This window comes from Vidua chalybeata, chromosome 1 (genome assembly GCF_026979565.1).
Source record: "Vidua chalybeata isolate OUT-0048 chromosome 1, bVidCha1 merged haplotype, whole genome shotgun sequence".
Taxonomy (NCBI): Eukaryota; Metazoa; Chordata; class Aves; order Passeriformes; family Viduidae; genus Vidua; species Vidua chalybeata.
Window position 1 is genome coordinate 20834419 of NC_071530.1, and position 16064 is coordinate 20850482.

Below are 16064 nucleotides of genomic sequence, written 5' to 3' on the forward strand. Positions count from 1 at the left end.
AACAGCAACATTGATTTTAAAATTTCACCTTTTTGTGATTGTTTATCTAGGAATAAGTTTCCTATGGAGTCACTGGTGTTCAAGGACTTTTATTTTGGTTTTAGTCAGGTCTTTAATGTTAAGGAAATGGCAGCAGCACCTGCTTATCAGTTAGCTTCCATCCTTACAGCTGGCAATTCACAGCAGCAGTATGGGAGTTTCTCCTGAACTGGCAGCTTGTTTCAAGGTATGATCTGAACCACTGCAGCCCTCACCTCTCCTCCCTCCAGCACTGTCTGTACTCCCAGTCCTCTTCCTCTGGGCTCTCCCCACCATCACTACATTGGGCTGGATCCAGGGCTTCTGGAGGAGCTGGGGAGAGAAAAACTTTCCTGTTCTGCCTGACCCTCTGCTCCCAGGAAGCAGAGTGAGGTCAGTAGACACTTCCAGCTCCAGCAGTGCTTGGGTGTTCCACACTGGCTCATGGCTTGGGGCTGGTAGGAAAGCTGGGAGGCCAGGTCTGTGCCATCCCCACGCTTGCTGAGCAGCAGGAGCTCCAGAGACAGGGAATGTTTCCAGTTTGTAGCGGGTGGTAACTGTTAATATCCTCATGACAACCAGGAGGAGTAAGATTGTCATCAGTTATATTAGTTGTTAATTTTGTAAATATTAACAATTTCTAGGATTATGGCACAGGATGTGAGCTGTCAACTTGCTTTATTTTCCTCCTACTCCTTCTTGTAATGACACATCTTTTATACTCTCAGATTTATGCCATGTGCTGCTTACCTTGCACTGACACCAGGGCTGGCAGGTGTTCTGGGATGAAACCATGATAACCTCCCAAAAGTTAGACTTTCTTCCCCTCCTGGGCACTTTGTTTCCTCTTACCTAAGGGGAAGTAATTGGCCTGTAAAGAGCAGTGATTTATAAATCTCTGTGGTTGGTTTCCATCCAGTGCTGCTGCCAAAGCTGCTGCCATTGGCACAGCTGAGCTCCTTCCTCCCCTTCCAGCTCACCTGTGAGTGCCTCAGGCAAGCACTGCCACTCCAGTCCCCCCCCCCGGAGCAGGAGCTGAGTTACAGCTCACAAGGAACTGTATCCCTGCTGTGAGAAAGCCCTGAAAAGTGACATTTTTACAATGTGTCTCCAGAGCAAAATTTTAATCATATTTTTAGATCAAGAAGCACAGCAATTGTGCAAGTACCAGTCACAGGAGTCACCCCTGCAGCTTGATGGACGTGTTCAGAGGCAGCTTTAGCGGCAAGGTGCAACTGGGGGCAAAGCACTGGGGATGGTGGCTTTTCCAGGGCATTCGCTCCTCACCTTGGCTCTCTTGCAGCTGGCAAGAGCCTCTGTGCTGCTCTGCCCCGCTCCTGTGCCACTGGCAGCCCTGAGCATACAGCCAGTGCTCAGCCAAGCAGTGATGTGCCCCAGGCTGAATGTACATTCACAATTTTCCTGATATCCCAGTTATTCAAGGTAATGTTTCAAATGGCCTGGTCCTGCAGCAGCCCCCAGCACAAGCAGGAGTGGGGAGCATGGCTGTGTCCAGCTGGGTGCTGGCAGGGAGACAAGCTGCACTTCCAGCCTGGGGTGGTCCGTGCCTGCAGATGGTGCCTTGCAAGCACCGGGCTGAATACCCCCACTGGTGCAGTAATCATCTAAATGGGACACCCTGTCCCAGGGCGGCCATCCTGCAGGTCCCCAGGAGGCTTGTCCTGTACCCGAGCCTGGGAGGTGCTGTGCTCCTCGTGGTTTTGCTAATGTTTGCTTTGCTAGCATGGAAATTGCGGGCTGCTGGCAGTGCAGTTCCCAGCGACAGGAAGCTACTGCCAGGCAGAGCCTGAGGAACATGGACACCTCCTGCCCTGGGGATGGCCCCTGCCATCCTCTCGTGAAACCCAGCACCACTCCCCAGGAGCTAAGTGCCGCGGACAGAGTCCTGGTGGGGCTAGGAAGGAGCCGCTTGTGAGGCTCAGCACAGCAGTGCCTCGGCAAGGAGCAGCCAGAGGGAGCAGAGCCAAAGAGCTGGTCTGAGGCTCGACCTGCAGCACTGCTGGAGAGGGGGCAACACTGTGGAGGCTGTGGGTCGTGCAGGGGTGTGGGTGGCTCAGACTCTATATAGGAGAGTGGATTTTAATACTGGATGTTGTTTGGCCCCCAGTTGTGTAGTTTAGGATGTAACAGCAGTGGCATGGAGAACTGGTGGGTGGTCTTGTCAACTGCCCCCTCACAGTGGTGGGGTTTAGAAACCATATTGTTGATGGCCTGGTTTGAGCATCCTCAGCCACTTCTTTGCTCTCATATTGATCCAGATACTTTCTTTTAGGGAGCTACTCAAACATGCCTGGCACATGTGTTTTCCCAGCATCACACAGAAAAGAGCATCTGTGTTTGGAATGGAAGAGAGCACTGATTTGGAGGAATGCAGTGCATGGGTAGTTCCTGGGATTTTAGCAGTTCCCATCCAGACTGTACAACGGAACTTTCCTGTTTTCATTTCTGGTCAGCTTAGGCTACTCAAAAGATTTCTGCTCTGCCAGTTTATACCCAGAGACTCATTAAACACCTTGTGGATCAGACGTTCAATACTAATCCGCTCTGAGGGCAAACACAAAAATCAAAGCTTTGATTTCAATGCCGGTACCTTGCAGATACCGTGTGCGCCCGGGGTCTAGCTTCCAGCGTCTCCGAGCCAGGGAGGATGCCCGGAGCACCTCGGGATGTATTTTCCGCCTGTGCCAGCAGTGGGGGCAAGAATACAGCCGGAGAGGCGAGGGAGGGAACACCGGAGCAGATCTAAAACTCAGGCCTGAAAGCCTTTTCATTCCCCGTGTTGCTGGTACAAAAACACGCCGAGACAGTTCACAGTGAGCACGACTGTCACCCCCAGGCTTGGCAGGGTGTCCCCAGGGAGGCTGCTGGTATTTCCTTTCCCCTCACTTTGCTTTTACATCAATTTACTCCGCCAATTAAGCAACCAAATAATTCAGATGCAGCCATGTGGCACCGCGTGCTGTAGCTATGGCTAAAAATAACCCCAAAGCCTCAGGAAAAACAGCTCCAAGGACTGTGCACCAAGCCAAGCCCCGCCGTGGTGTGTGTGAAGGGGATCACAGCCCTGGCTCGCCCCATTTTGGGGGCAGCCAGACCCCCACAGCTGGCCTGGCTGTCCTGGCCGTGGCTGGATTTGAGGGCAGAGATGTTCCTCTGCAGCTCTCCCTGGAAGAGCCCCCAGCTGGCTGGGGCTGCGACTGCTGGGGCAGAACAGGGAGGTGCATGGGGGGCCCAGGCACAAATGGCTCCGGACCAGGAGCCTGGAGTCACCTTCTCTATCCCGAGCCAAGCACTGACTTAGAAGTGGGTTCATGATCTGGGCCTGGGTTTTGGACCTGTGGTTGATGGCTTTGCAAACCAGGCAACATGGACTAAAACTTACCATTCCTTATTTTAGAAAGAAAACAGAAACACTCAAGTAATAAATATTGAAAAATACTCTCTCTGAAGTCCTTGAAATTACAGACCCCATGGGTTTGGGAGAAAAATGGAATTTCTTTGGAGTAAATAAGAAACCAGGGAAGGCCAGGCCACCTGGTGTAGCTCCACAGCTAGACCGCCAGGTACAGGCAGTTAATGAAAATAGAACAGGGCATCCAGTTTTGCATAGAAGTTTTCTGTTCTTGTAAACCAAATGAAATTAATCATTACATTTATCTACAGGGTGTTCTATAAAATCAATAAGCACTGCATAGCAGTCAAAATATGACAAGGCACTTAAACTTTGCCAAATCAATTCAATTAATTATATCTTCGTTAGAAAACAGTCATTTTTATAGAGTCAGTTGGCTCTTCAAGGACCATAATACAAGCTTGATATAAGCTCATTGATTTTTACTTTATGATTTCCAGTTGAAAGCAAATAGAGATCACTCGCTTTATAAAACTGTGAAAAAATGTATTTAACATACCAATATTATTTATAAGCAGCAGCTAATGTTTAAGTGCCTCTTGTACGCCTTGATAAAAGTGGTTCATGATTCAACCCTCTCAGATGTTCAGAGGATGTTCTTCTACATTATTACTATCGTCATTTGTCTTTCCCCTCTGACATGTGCAGTTTTTTATGCAGAAAAACTCTGTAGATGAGGCTCATCAGCAAGGAGGAGAGCAGCCTGAATACCTATGAAGTGTCACTGCAAACAAATGCTGCTGGACATCCCAGCCTGGCTCTACCATCTTTTTTTACAGCAGCCTGGGAGCTTACAAGGCAGAAATGGGACCAGAGGACCCTGGGGAAAGCAAGAGTGGAGGTGCAGGTTGATAAACACACTCGACATGTACACATGTACGACGTGTACAGCCTTAGAGGAAGGGAAAGCTTAGCAGATGATAAAGACTTTTCAGGGTGACAAGTAGAGGAAGAAAGGTTTGGTTTGGAGTAAGGATTGCAAGAGCGGCAAGAAGAACCCTGGCATTCGTTGGGTGCTCGTGAAGTTCATAAGCTCTCTGGAAAATGAAAGGTAAGAGGCAAATACTGCAAAAATAAATGCACACCAGGCAGTGGGCAGCATTGAACCCAACTCCTCTCAGTGCAGGAAGGTGCTGCTCCAAGGTCCTCAGTATGTGCACGTGGGTCTCTCTGGTGAGTCAGTGCCACATATTTCCTAGAAATAGTCCTTTCCAGAGAAGCTACATTGGTAAGTGCAAAACAATAATGGCAAATACTTGGCTTTTACTGTTTTACTGTCATTAAAAAGAGCCTCATGATAAAAGTCTGAATCTATGAGGGAAGGATGAGATTAACTGCTTCTGTCCCATCAATGCCCAGATCTTCCCAAAACTAAGGAGAGTGTCCAGAAAATGAGGATCTGGGCTTCTGAAGAAAAAGATGAAAAGTGAAGACTGAGGTTTTTTTCCTTTCCGAAGCATGATTCTTGTTTTCAGTTAGAATGCATGAGATACAGATGAAAACAGAAAATAAAGATGCATTTCTGCAGTAGTTATTTGCAGTTCCATGGTGCACTACTCCTACTTCCTGAGATGCCCTGCCTAACCAAGGTGATGCCAGCACTGGGATGTCACTGGACACGAGAGGTTGCCACCCATCACAGGCAGATGGGTGCAGGGCCCTGGAGCCAGGCACAGGGCTGTCTGCAAGGGAAGTCTTTGCCATGGCAAGTGAGCTTCAAAGCCAGCAAGTAGGGCTGCTGCCATCCCCAGGGTGCAGGCACCTGGGCTTGCCTCGGAGAGAGGACTCGGTGGCAGGAGCCACTTGTGTATCACAAGACATAAAGGTCTTCACACCCTGTGAGCACAAGGCTTCAGGGAGGTGCATTGTAACAACCACAGAGGAAAGCTGGTAAACTGGTCTCAGTCTTAAACTTCTCCTTTCCCCGTTCCCATTGGAACACCGGACAGAGTTTCTTCCAGTGTCCAATTCCCATTTTTTGATGGTATTGAAATCAGAGAGTTTAACAGGAATTCCTCAAGCCAACAACAGGGGAAGGGAGGAAAAAGCTGTGACAGGAGATGTTGATTAGCAGAGGGCACCAGGGGAGCCCAGCCCAAGCCAGAAGAGCTGCCACGGAGCCCAGTCCCTCTCACAAATGCAGAGACTCCTGCGATGGACAATTCAGTCCTGGCAAGGATTAAGTGCAAGCACACAAAATGGAGGATTCAGTGCCACCCACCACTCTCCTGAGGCTCCTTCCCTGCATTTGACTGGGCCCTGGTGTGGGGAATGAAAGGACAGAGCTGTAATTAGGCTCAGGGCAAACAAAGGAGGGGCTAGATGCTGGGGGATAGCAGTCAGAGCAGATGGGGCCAACGCCTCTTCAAACATCCTCACCTGTGCAAAGCCTGTCCAGTGGCCCAGCCCTGCTCCAAGACCCAGCATTCCCAGGACAGCAGCAGTGAGTGGGGGAACAGCAGCAAGAGGAGACTGCCCCTGCAAACACAGCAGTGAGAAATCCCTTAGAAGTGTGAGTGACAGTAATTGGGAGTAATTGCAGTGACACAGACATGGAGACAGCTTTTTAGTAATTCACCACTTCCGACGAAACCATATCAATAATCCCCCTCTAAAGTGATGGTTAGGGCCAGCCTCATTATTTTTTTTGCATTTTGTCTTAAACTAGTTGCAAACTGAGATAATCAGTTCCAGTGGGATTTTTAAGAAGATCATATATCTATTACACATCTCAAATCAGCTGTTTTCCTACCTTTTCTTTGTTCAATGTAATTTTTTGTTATTGACCCTATAAAAGAAGAAAAGGAATGTCCTTTTTCACTCAGACTTGCTCTCCTGGTTACAGGTGCCACGGCAGACATTTCCTGCCAGGAAGGAAAATAAAATTAGGCCCAAATTCTAAACATTTTCACAGAGATCACAACTCCTGTCTTCAACATTTTGCAGTGCCTCAATTTGCTGGAACACAACATGACACTACAGGAGACAGAAGAAGATGTCAGCAGCCACTGCAGGAGCTCACTCTGCTAATAAGGATTACCCAAAATTTAGGTTGAAGTGTGACTGATGGCATCTTGCAAGACCATTGTCCAGGTTACAGCCATCAGGCCTAATTTGGGTCCAAAACTGCTGATGAAACCCAGAGCACATTTGCTCTGCCTCATGCCTTAGCTTTTTTAGCTGATAGGACTTCCTACCTTCCTCCTTCTCACCTCACAAGTTGTCTGGTGGCTGTTCCAGGAGGATGGAAGATATATTTGTAACCTGTAGCACCAGTGGTCAAAAAATAAAAGTGTGATTGAGTGAAAATGCTCATGTTCTGTTCAGAGTAAGTTTCATTCAGTCAATATTTTCCATTTCAGTGTTTCTGCCAGCAAGAAGCTCATCTGCCTTCAAGGCTGAACTCACCACATTGCTGAGAGACCTGAAGAAGTGGCTGCTCCTCAGCCTGGCTTAGGAGTCAGGTGGTACCACCCCAAAAATAATGGGTTTAGTAAACCCAGGGCAAAGGCTCAAACTTCTGAAGGGAGGAATGAAGTTGGACTGATGGGACTTGCAAGATATTATGAAGAGAAATAAACTTTCAGGGCCAGGACAGGGAGTGTGGTGCCTGTGCAGGGGCAGAGGGACAGCCTGCCCTGGTGAGTGCTCTGCCTGCCATTGCCTCTGCAAGGACTAGGCACTGAGGGCTCCTCAGATGAACTCCTCTGTATCCAAGCTCTGTGGAAAAAAGCAGTATTTCCACATTTCTGAAAGCTAGGGCTCTTATGTGGGTGTCTGGAAAGGTCTAAGAGGATGACAGTGGCAATCCTCTGCCCTTATTTCACAGAGCATGTCCCTCATGATTCCAAAAGTCTGGCAGACTTCTTGTGAACTTTCCTTCTAGGCAAAGTATGTAAAACTACTTCTGTAGTACAAAATGCTTTAATCTGAGATTTGGTATTCTGGTATGGGTCTTGTATTCTTCTTTCCATCAGTCACAATTCCCCTTTCAAGCAGCTTGGGAAGTGACCTCCCCTTCATGTTCCTGCAGATGGGCTATTGGAAATGCAATCAAGTTGTAAGCAAACTCAGCTGTGACCTGCCACTACACTCCTGGGGTTACCAGCGGGGTGTGCACAGTGAACAAGCTGGGCTGTGGTGGGAGGGTGCAGTTCAGAAAAATGTGAGTAGTTTTTCAGAGCAGAGGTTAGCACATAAACCAGGGAGCAGAGATCAGAGCAGCACGATTAGAACATTTGAGCCAAGGAAGTTTTGGACCTGGATTTATTCCATTCTCTGCAGCTTGGCCATTCTAAAACATTTTGGGAGAAAAATGGACAAACACATTATGCATTATTTTTAGCATATGGAGAATCTTAGTTCTCTCATGGCTGTTGGGCACTGAAGTGTCAGCACTCAGGTCCAGAAGAAATTCCTAATAACTTTTTTATACTGGTAACAAACAGGCTTTCCTTCTGCAGCCAAGCCCTATCAGCAGAGAATTTTTTACCAGGCAGGTCTTGGTCTCTCTTCTTCCCTCTCTTCCCTTTTTAAATTGGCCACAAGACCTGGATGACTATGAAGAATCCTTGAATGGGATTAAGCACAAAGCATTGCTCTGTTTCTGGATCTTTCCTCCTAAACAGAAAGTCTACATCCATCCTGATCTTACAGGTAAAATCTGCACCTCTGTAGAGTACAGAAACTTGGCTGTAAACAGAAATGTAGGCACCATCTCTAAAAACAATCTAGCCTATTCATATAATGGATTAAAAAGAGAATTTTCTGTCTAGCATGCTTAGATAACTTTGTATCCATCATGCTGGAAATAGCTCCCAGATAGCAAAGCTCACTCATCATGCAAACTCCTTCTATACCAGTATGTAATCCTTTTAATTATCCACTGCAGAATGACTTGTCTGCCATCACTCAAACCTGTTCAACTCAACCAGTATGAGTGTAATAGCACTTTCTTGGGCAGACTTCAAAAATCCCACCAGTGCCTAGCTAGATTTCTGTATTTATGGGACCTATGAGCACAGGTAGGTGGCTCTGATTAAACCATGACAAAGCTGGGGGCTTGGTCTCCCCTAATCAGTCTTAAAATACAGATTTTACAGTTGTCCCACTCTCTGCATAGTTTTGGCATCCTGACAGTAATTCAAATATATTCTGGAATTTATTCTGCTAATTTCTGGAAGAAAAATGACAAAGCCTTTTTCATGAGCAAGCTATCAAAAGCAACTTCTTTGATTACTAAGTAAGGCAAGAAACTGAATCAGCTCTGTTTCCTTGCAGCACTTTTGGTATTCTGTTGGTGTTTCTAAGATTTCTCATCTCCTGACACACTGAGACATTCATCTTCAGTTACAGTCAAAACCCACAGGTTTGCAGAAAAGTCAAAAATTTGTCCTCATCTACTGCCTGTGATGCAGTCAAATGTTTCAACCCAGCAGCTCCAGAATATCTCACCCCTTTTGCAGTGCTTGCTCAAGTATGTCCACTTCTCCCCAGTTCTGTGCTCCTCTCACAGTGTTTCTCAGCTAAGGGCTGTGTTTGAAGAGGGCTTCAGTGAGCACTTGCAGCATTGCAAACATCAGCCTTCGAGGTGCTCTGTCGAGGCTGTTAAACAACAGCACAGCGGGGAAAAAGTGGGAGCAAAATATCAGTGTGACAGACAAACCTCACAGAAACACATAAACACAAACAGGAGTGGTGACAGAATATCAGGTTAAACACAAAGCTACAGGATAGTGCCAGTGGAGGAAACACAGAGAGAAATACATTTTTCAGAGGGAAAAAAAAAAAAAAAAAAGAAGAGGCATTATAATTCTCTGCGAAATTCTGAAGTTGAATATACCTTCTAGCTGTTGATTGTTTTTTCCGAAGCTCCTGAACAGAATAATTCTTATGGAAAAACACAGAAAGGATGTGAAGAAGAAAACATATTAGGAAATCAGAATACATTTGTCAATCTAAATCACTGAGCTTTAAAAAATTACTGGATACAAACAACATCAGTAGCACAATCTGCACATACATGCTCGAGGACCAGACCCTTGGGGTGCAGGGGGAGGCATGGGAAGGCAGGGAAGCATTTTGGGGTGCAGCAGCATGCAGAAACTCTTGCTTCTGGTGCCATCCCTGCTCTGAGCACTGCAGCACAAACCTGCCAGCCAGCAGCTGCCTCCCACCTGGGCGACAGCATCCCTCTGGCCCTGCTGAGCTCCTGCCTGAGTGCTTCACTTCTGGCTTGGGAAGGAAAAAGCCAAACCATGCCATGTGTGAGGGAGCAAGCTCCTTGCACAGGAACGAGTTTGCTCACTTCTAAAATCCCTGTGGCTGGAGAAGACCTGAATTAAAAGAATTTTTCAATCTATCTGCCCAAAGACTTCTAACAATCAGTACTTAGTGCATCCAAATCACACTCCCAAACAACCAGTGTTTAGCTCAAGTGTCCCTTTGGGGTATTAGTTGCATACAGACACATTTCTATTTCTGTATTTGTGCATTTCTATCACATACTCAGAGCTGCCCAGGCTGCTCTCATGTGGCACAAATCCTGTCTCTTTGCCTGAGCTTGGCCCTGGCAGGAAGAAGAAAATCAACCCCATCCAGCTGCAGTCCCAGAGTACTCTTCTGGGGACAAAACTGCAGTTCCAGTGAGCTTCCTTAATCTAATAGAAACAAATACCACTTCTAGACATTGAACTCTAGCATACCTGACTCTGACAGGTTTGTGACTGTATCTTGGACAGACTGATCTGGACTGACAAGCACACTTTTTAGCTGTAAAAGATAATACATTTCATTCATACAAAAATGTATAGCACCTGAGTAAAAAATATATTGTGTATTCCTGAGAACTGGACAGAAATACAGGCATTGATGACTCAAAAATCCCCCAGGTAATTAAACCTTATTTCAGAGCTGTTTGAACAACAGATGTCCTATATTAACAGAAGCCAATTCTGTGTCACTGGCCTGGACACTGCCAGCAGCTGGAGCTCTGTGTTTTGGTTTAACTGTGGCTGAGTAGAAGACTAAACTAATTCAGATAAGATAGTGAGATGGCTGGAGTAAAAGGGGTGCTGGTGCTGTCTGACACTGTATCCAGCACAATTGCTGGAGGAGATTACTTTGATATGATAATTTCTTTTCAAGTCAAGCATCCCTAAATCTTGACCAATGACTGGGGTAAGAAGCAGTAGTGCAGGCATGCTCTTCCCATTATCCCTTTTAATGTGACAAATGGACAGCTCTACCTGGCACTATGTAGCCAAAAATACTGTTTGCAGGGGACAAAGGAGGTGTCTGTTCCCTTTCTCCTACAGCAGTTAGGAAATCCTGTGTCTCCTGAAAAAAATAAAAATTAAGAAATTAAAATTTGCCCTTCCTTTCAGAAAAAGGTGGTTGTTGATTGTTTTTTAGAATGTAGATCTGCTCACCTTCGGAGTGTGATTCTGCAAGACCTTGTGGCCAGAGAGATGTTGGATATTGCCAGGCTGCAGACTCAAGGCTGCTTTAATGGTCTCAAGCTACTTGATGTATTAGCAGCTAAACTGTTTTTTTTGGTGGGTCCCACACACTACTGAGCACTCTGCTTTCCTGGCACAAGTGGGCAGCCTCATCCTTCTCAATTTTGTGAGCCATGAGAGCCTCAAAACAGCATTCTCTTTAAAGGGGAGCAGTCAAGGAGAACTATGCTAATTATCTTGGGTAGAGGATCCTTTAGGTCTTTGCCAGTTTTTATCAAAGCATAAAAAGCAATTATTAAAATTAATGCAATTTACCATGTGTTCTACTTCTAGCAAAGCTATTTTTGGCAAGGGTTTCCATCTGTCCCATTCAGCAAGATCAGCCACAGACTTTCGCTCTCTATTCCACTTCTCAGAGTTCTCATGTGGAGCTTGGCAAACACATGCCTTTTTGCAGAGTGGAGCACCTCCACTGCAGCATCTAGTTTACCTGAGAGTTGCCATCACCTGGCCATTGTGTCTTCATCAGGACAAATTCTTATACTTCTTTCTCTGTTGCTCTCTGCTGGCGCTGTGGATGCCCCTTGGTGAGGAAATGCTGCACCCTCTGCCCTGAGCAGGTGGCCAGTAGGAAAGGCTGTGGGCTAAGTGACAAATTTGTCTGCAGGTTTTCACATAACAGCTTTTATCTGTATTTTTCACAGTTCTACAGCATGACTTAAAGCAGTTAGAAATTAGTTCATTTACATTTTCATACAGCTGAAGACAAACAGCACAAGGAGAATGCATTTGTAGGGAATAAAGACCTGACTCCAGGACAGTGTCCATGAGCCTATTGACATTCAAAGTCAAAAAACCAGCACAAACACCTGGATAAACAGGAGCACAGCTGGTGTGATTGTCCAGAGTGGAGGCACATGAATCTTCCAAGTGACTTGAGTTCTGGGGATGGTTTTGATTTGCCATCTCCTCACAGTCCTCTGGCAGCAGCATGCTCTGCACTGAGATCTCACCTCTGTACAACTGAAAGAGAACCCTGCAAAAGAAACAGCAAGGGCAGCTCAGTTTATCCTCTGTGCCCCTCATCTGAAGTTGCACAGATGAAGGAAACTGTGCAGATGAAGGAGAGTATTCTAACATGACATGCTGGAATCACAGAGGTGAGGCAGTTTATTTTGACTGAAAAAAATAAAACCAAACAGTATTTTCAGTTGTCCTGTGAATACACCAAGAGGAAAGGAAGCCCAGATGTGATGCTGTCACCGAGATACCCACTTGCTGGCTTCAGACTAGCTATTTATTAGCACTTTAAAATAAAAAAGCTACAATAGATTGAGTGAGGAGGTGTGATAGAGATATAATGAAGAACAGAAAACTAATAAAAGATATATGTTAAATGCCGAATAAATGCCTACCCGGTGTAAAGAAAAAAAAATCTGGGATATAAAACCCAAGGGGATGATTAAATACATAAAAAGGAAACTGACTCAAAGTCTTTAGACTCAGTCTCTCTGGTGGCTGAATCCCACAGTTTCCATGCTTGGCAGCACAACAGCGCATTGCTTTCCGCTTGCCATATTTCCTGAATAAAGGAACCAAGCAACAAAGTTGGCAGTACAAATTTGGTTTGTGCTTAAAGTCGTTAATATCCCTACCTGGTGGGAGACAAATGTTGGAGAAGCCCTCAACAGACAAGCTGTCTGAAGAATTTGCTCAAAGCTGCCTTGAAGTTGCTGTCATTCACTTTTGCTGTAGCATTTCTCCCTGTGCTGAAATAACAAAGATTCCTCCTGCAGACACACTCCCTGTGCTGCATTTTACCTGGTTCAAAATTAATTCTCAAAATAATACTTAAACATGTTTTTCTCAACATATTATCACTGCAACATTATGGCAGGAAATGCTGCTCTCCAGAAATGGCATTTCCTTTGTAACCCAGGTTCACAACAGTCTTACTCTGCTCAGAGGCACTGCTCTCCACTCAGATATCCTCTTCTGATCCCTCCCAGCACTGCAGGGAGAAGTGGCATTTATCAGGACACTCGGTGAAAATTCTTCATTTCATTCTCTCTCCCAGGCATTAAAATCCATAAAAGATTCTTGCCTCTTTAAGATATCGAAAGGCTGGCATTAGTGATTTAAAGTTAATGAAACAGGAGATTCCAGAATAAATTCCATTCTCACAAACAGCAGTGGAACTCCAGTGTAAGTTCAATGAGCTTCACAGTGTGGCAGCACAGGAGTGAGGGCTCCTTCCAGGCCAACAGAGTCACTCATGAGTTAAGTGCAAACAGATTTGGCACTCCATCGATCAGCTCAGTAGAGTAATGCATGCCAGTGATCGAGAATATTTTCATGGGATATTGTGTATATTATCCTGCTCTTTTGGATTACATTTAAACAATAAAACAGAAGATAGCAGGTTCCTGAATTGTGATAGTCATAGGTTTTCTTGTTCTGTTCTGATTTCACAAAAACATACACATTTCTATTTTACATTTGTATGCACACATGTGCATGGGCATATGTGTGTCTCTCTGTATTGAAAACATATTTTTATTGTCTCAGTGCATGAAAGCAACATTCTAGCAGAAATTTTCTTTTCCTGGAGATCAGAAAATCTCTGTCCCAGATGGCAGACATGCTCTCTAGCCAGTCGTGTTCCATTTCTCACTTGAGGCATTTTGGATTTGTGCAGTAATTGTGCACACTAGAGTTTTAATGCTACATAGACAGAACACAAACAGGCTAGCTGAAAATGAATGAATTGCATAAGAACACATGCATATCTTGGGGTGGGGTGGTGAATACTTCTAATTTTTCTCCAATCTGCATCCTTTACTTGTTATTATTGTTAAATGCCCAAATAATATGACAGAAAATAAAATATCAAATACTAAACCCAAAGTTGCATCAAGTACAGGATATCTTATTAATAATGGCATTGGCAATACATTATGCTGGAAAAAAAATACACAGTGGTTCCTCTGCAAGGCTTGTATCTCTACAATGCCACAAGGAATGTCCTAGTCCCTTCCTCATTGTGCAGGCATAATCAGTCCCTCTTGGGAAGGAGAGCACTTGCATCTCCCTGTGATTTGCAACTCTGTTGCAGCAAACTGATTTTAGCAAACTGGACGAACAGAATTGAAATAGGATTCCAGGAATGTGATGCAAATAAGCAAACCCAATTCTGATCTCACATGTGCTAGTTTACATCTCAGTTTACAACTTCCATCAGTGGAGTTATTCCTAATTTGTGGTGGATTAGGCCTACAGAATAATATTGCAACATGCCCTTTTTAACAATGCAAGGCCAACTTTTGCAACATTCCAAACACAGTTGCTCAGTGTCTTGCAGGACCACACCAAAGTCCACTGTATGCCATTTTGTTGTGGTGAAGATTGTTTGGGATCAAATGGTCTCCTGTTTTAGCTAATGAACAGAGAGGAAGAAAAATGAATGATCAGAAGTAATTGCAACTTGCAAAGTAAATTACACCATTAACTGCTCCAGAAATCAATAATCAAGCACAAAAAGAAATTCAGTTGAGGGGATGACAGAAGAAAAAATAAATTTCTTGGGCATCTTGCCACTCTGGGGATTTTAATTTTGAGTTTTCCACTCCCATCTATCCATTCTTATTGCCCATCCATCAACCTCCTGATGAATATAAAAGACTCCAGTATGAAATGCCATAAGATTGCTGGGTTGGTGGAACAATGGAAAGAGAGTCTTTCAGGTTTGGAGGAGGAAGGGTAAATCACAGATGACAGTTTAGAAAAGCTTGTCTGCTCTTGCTTTTTTTCCCCTAACATCTCTCTTTAATAGCATTGGCAGTCTAATAACCATTTCAAAGGTAACCAAAATTGTTCTCATGGGCAAATCATCTGGAAATATCCTCCTGATTGACTCTAACTACTGACATAATTTTTAATAGAAGTGCAACATGATAGATGCCTTTGCTTATTGGTGTAGCTTTAAGCAGGGACAAAGTGGTTGTTTAATCTTACTCCCATGTTAGAGGCATTTATCTTCCACCCATTTGTATTTACTATTTACATCCTCATAAGAATGCCGACACTGTAGCCTTCATTATTAGCAATACTCCTTGATTTAATAGCATTTATGACTATCTCTATATTTTGGGCTTTATTAATGAACACTGTGAGTTCTTCTGACTGGTTCCTTGTGACAGGTTATGTTCTATGGATTTTGACCAGAAGGGAGTTAAAAGGTGGAGAGTGGATCAAGCAGAAAGCCTACCTGGGAGATGTTGCCACCACTGTTGTGGTTAGGTAGGTGGTGGCAGAAGACAACACTTCTTCATTAAAAGAGAGTGATCAGTTAAAATGCCCATCCTACAGGAAGGGAAAAGTGGGGTATGGACAGAAAAAAGATGTTTTCAGCAAGTACAGCTGACCTAGGCTGTGAGCTGGACCCTGCTGCAAGCAGATACTATCATGGTCTGTAGGGACACTGGATGCCCAGGCTCCTGTGAGAAAAGCTGGTGGAAATGCTGTGTAAAAACCCTCATGATTTGAAATCCAGTCCCTGAAATGCAGAGCACTTATGGGCAAACTGAGTCTATTTATGCAGGAAGCATTTACTGGTTGGTGCAAGCATTGCTCAGTTACCCCTCTCTAGCACTGTGGTTCTTAGGGACTCTCCAGAAACTGTCCAAATCCCAGCTCCTTGTGCAAAGCAAAGTGTGGAGCTGCCACTTGGAAAGGGGGACAGGTTTCAGTGAGTGCAGTTTTACCCAGAGGCCATGAATCCGACACAGCTCTGGCGGTTCTGTACCGTCACCAGGACAAGAGCAATGAACTGCTCGGGCCACACTGTGCCTGGAGAGGTATTTGCATCATAACCAAAAATAATCTCAAGGCTGACTGTACATATGCTTTCCCAAGCAGCACTACAGTATTCATCACCTTAGATCATGACTCTGGAGGGATAAAATAGAGAGAAGACACAGACCAGCAGGCTTGAATTTAATGGGAAAGAAGAAACCTGAATGAACAATTTTTTTGCTTGCAACTAGTGTTTTATTTTGAATAAACAGGGGCACTTGCAATTATGAGAATCTTTTATGGTTAATTACTGCTATTTGTGTTGACAATTATCAAGTGTCATGTGTGATTCTTTTATA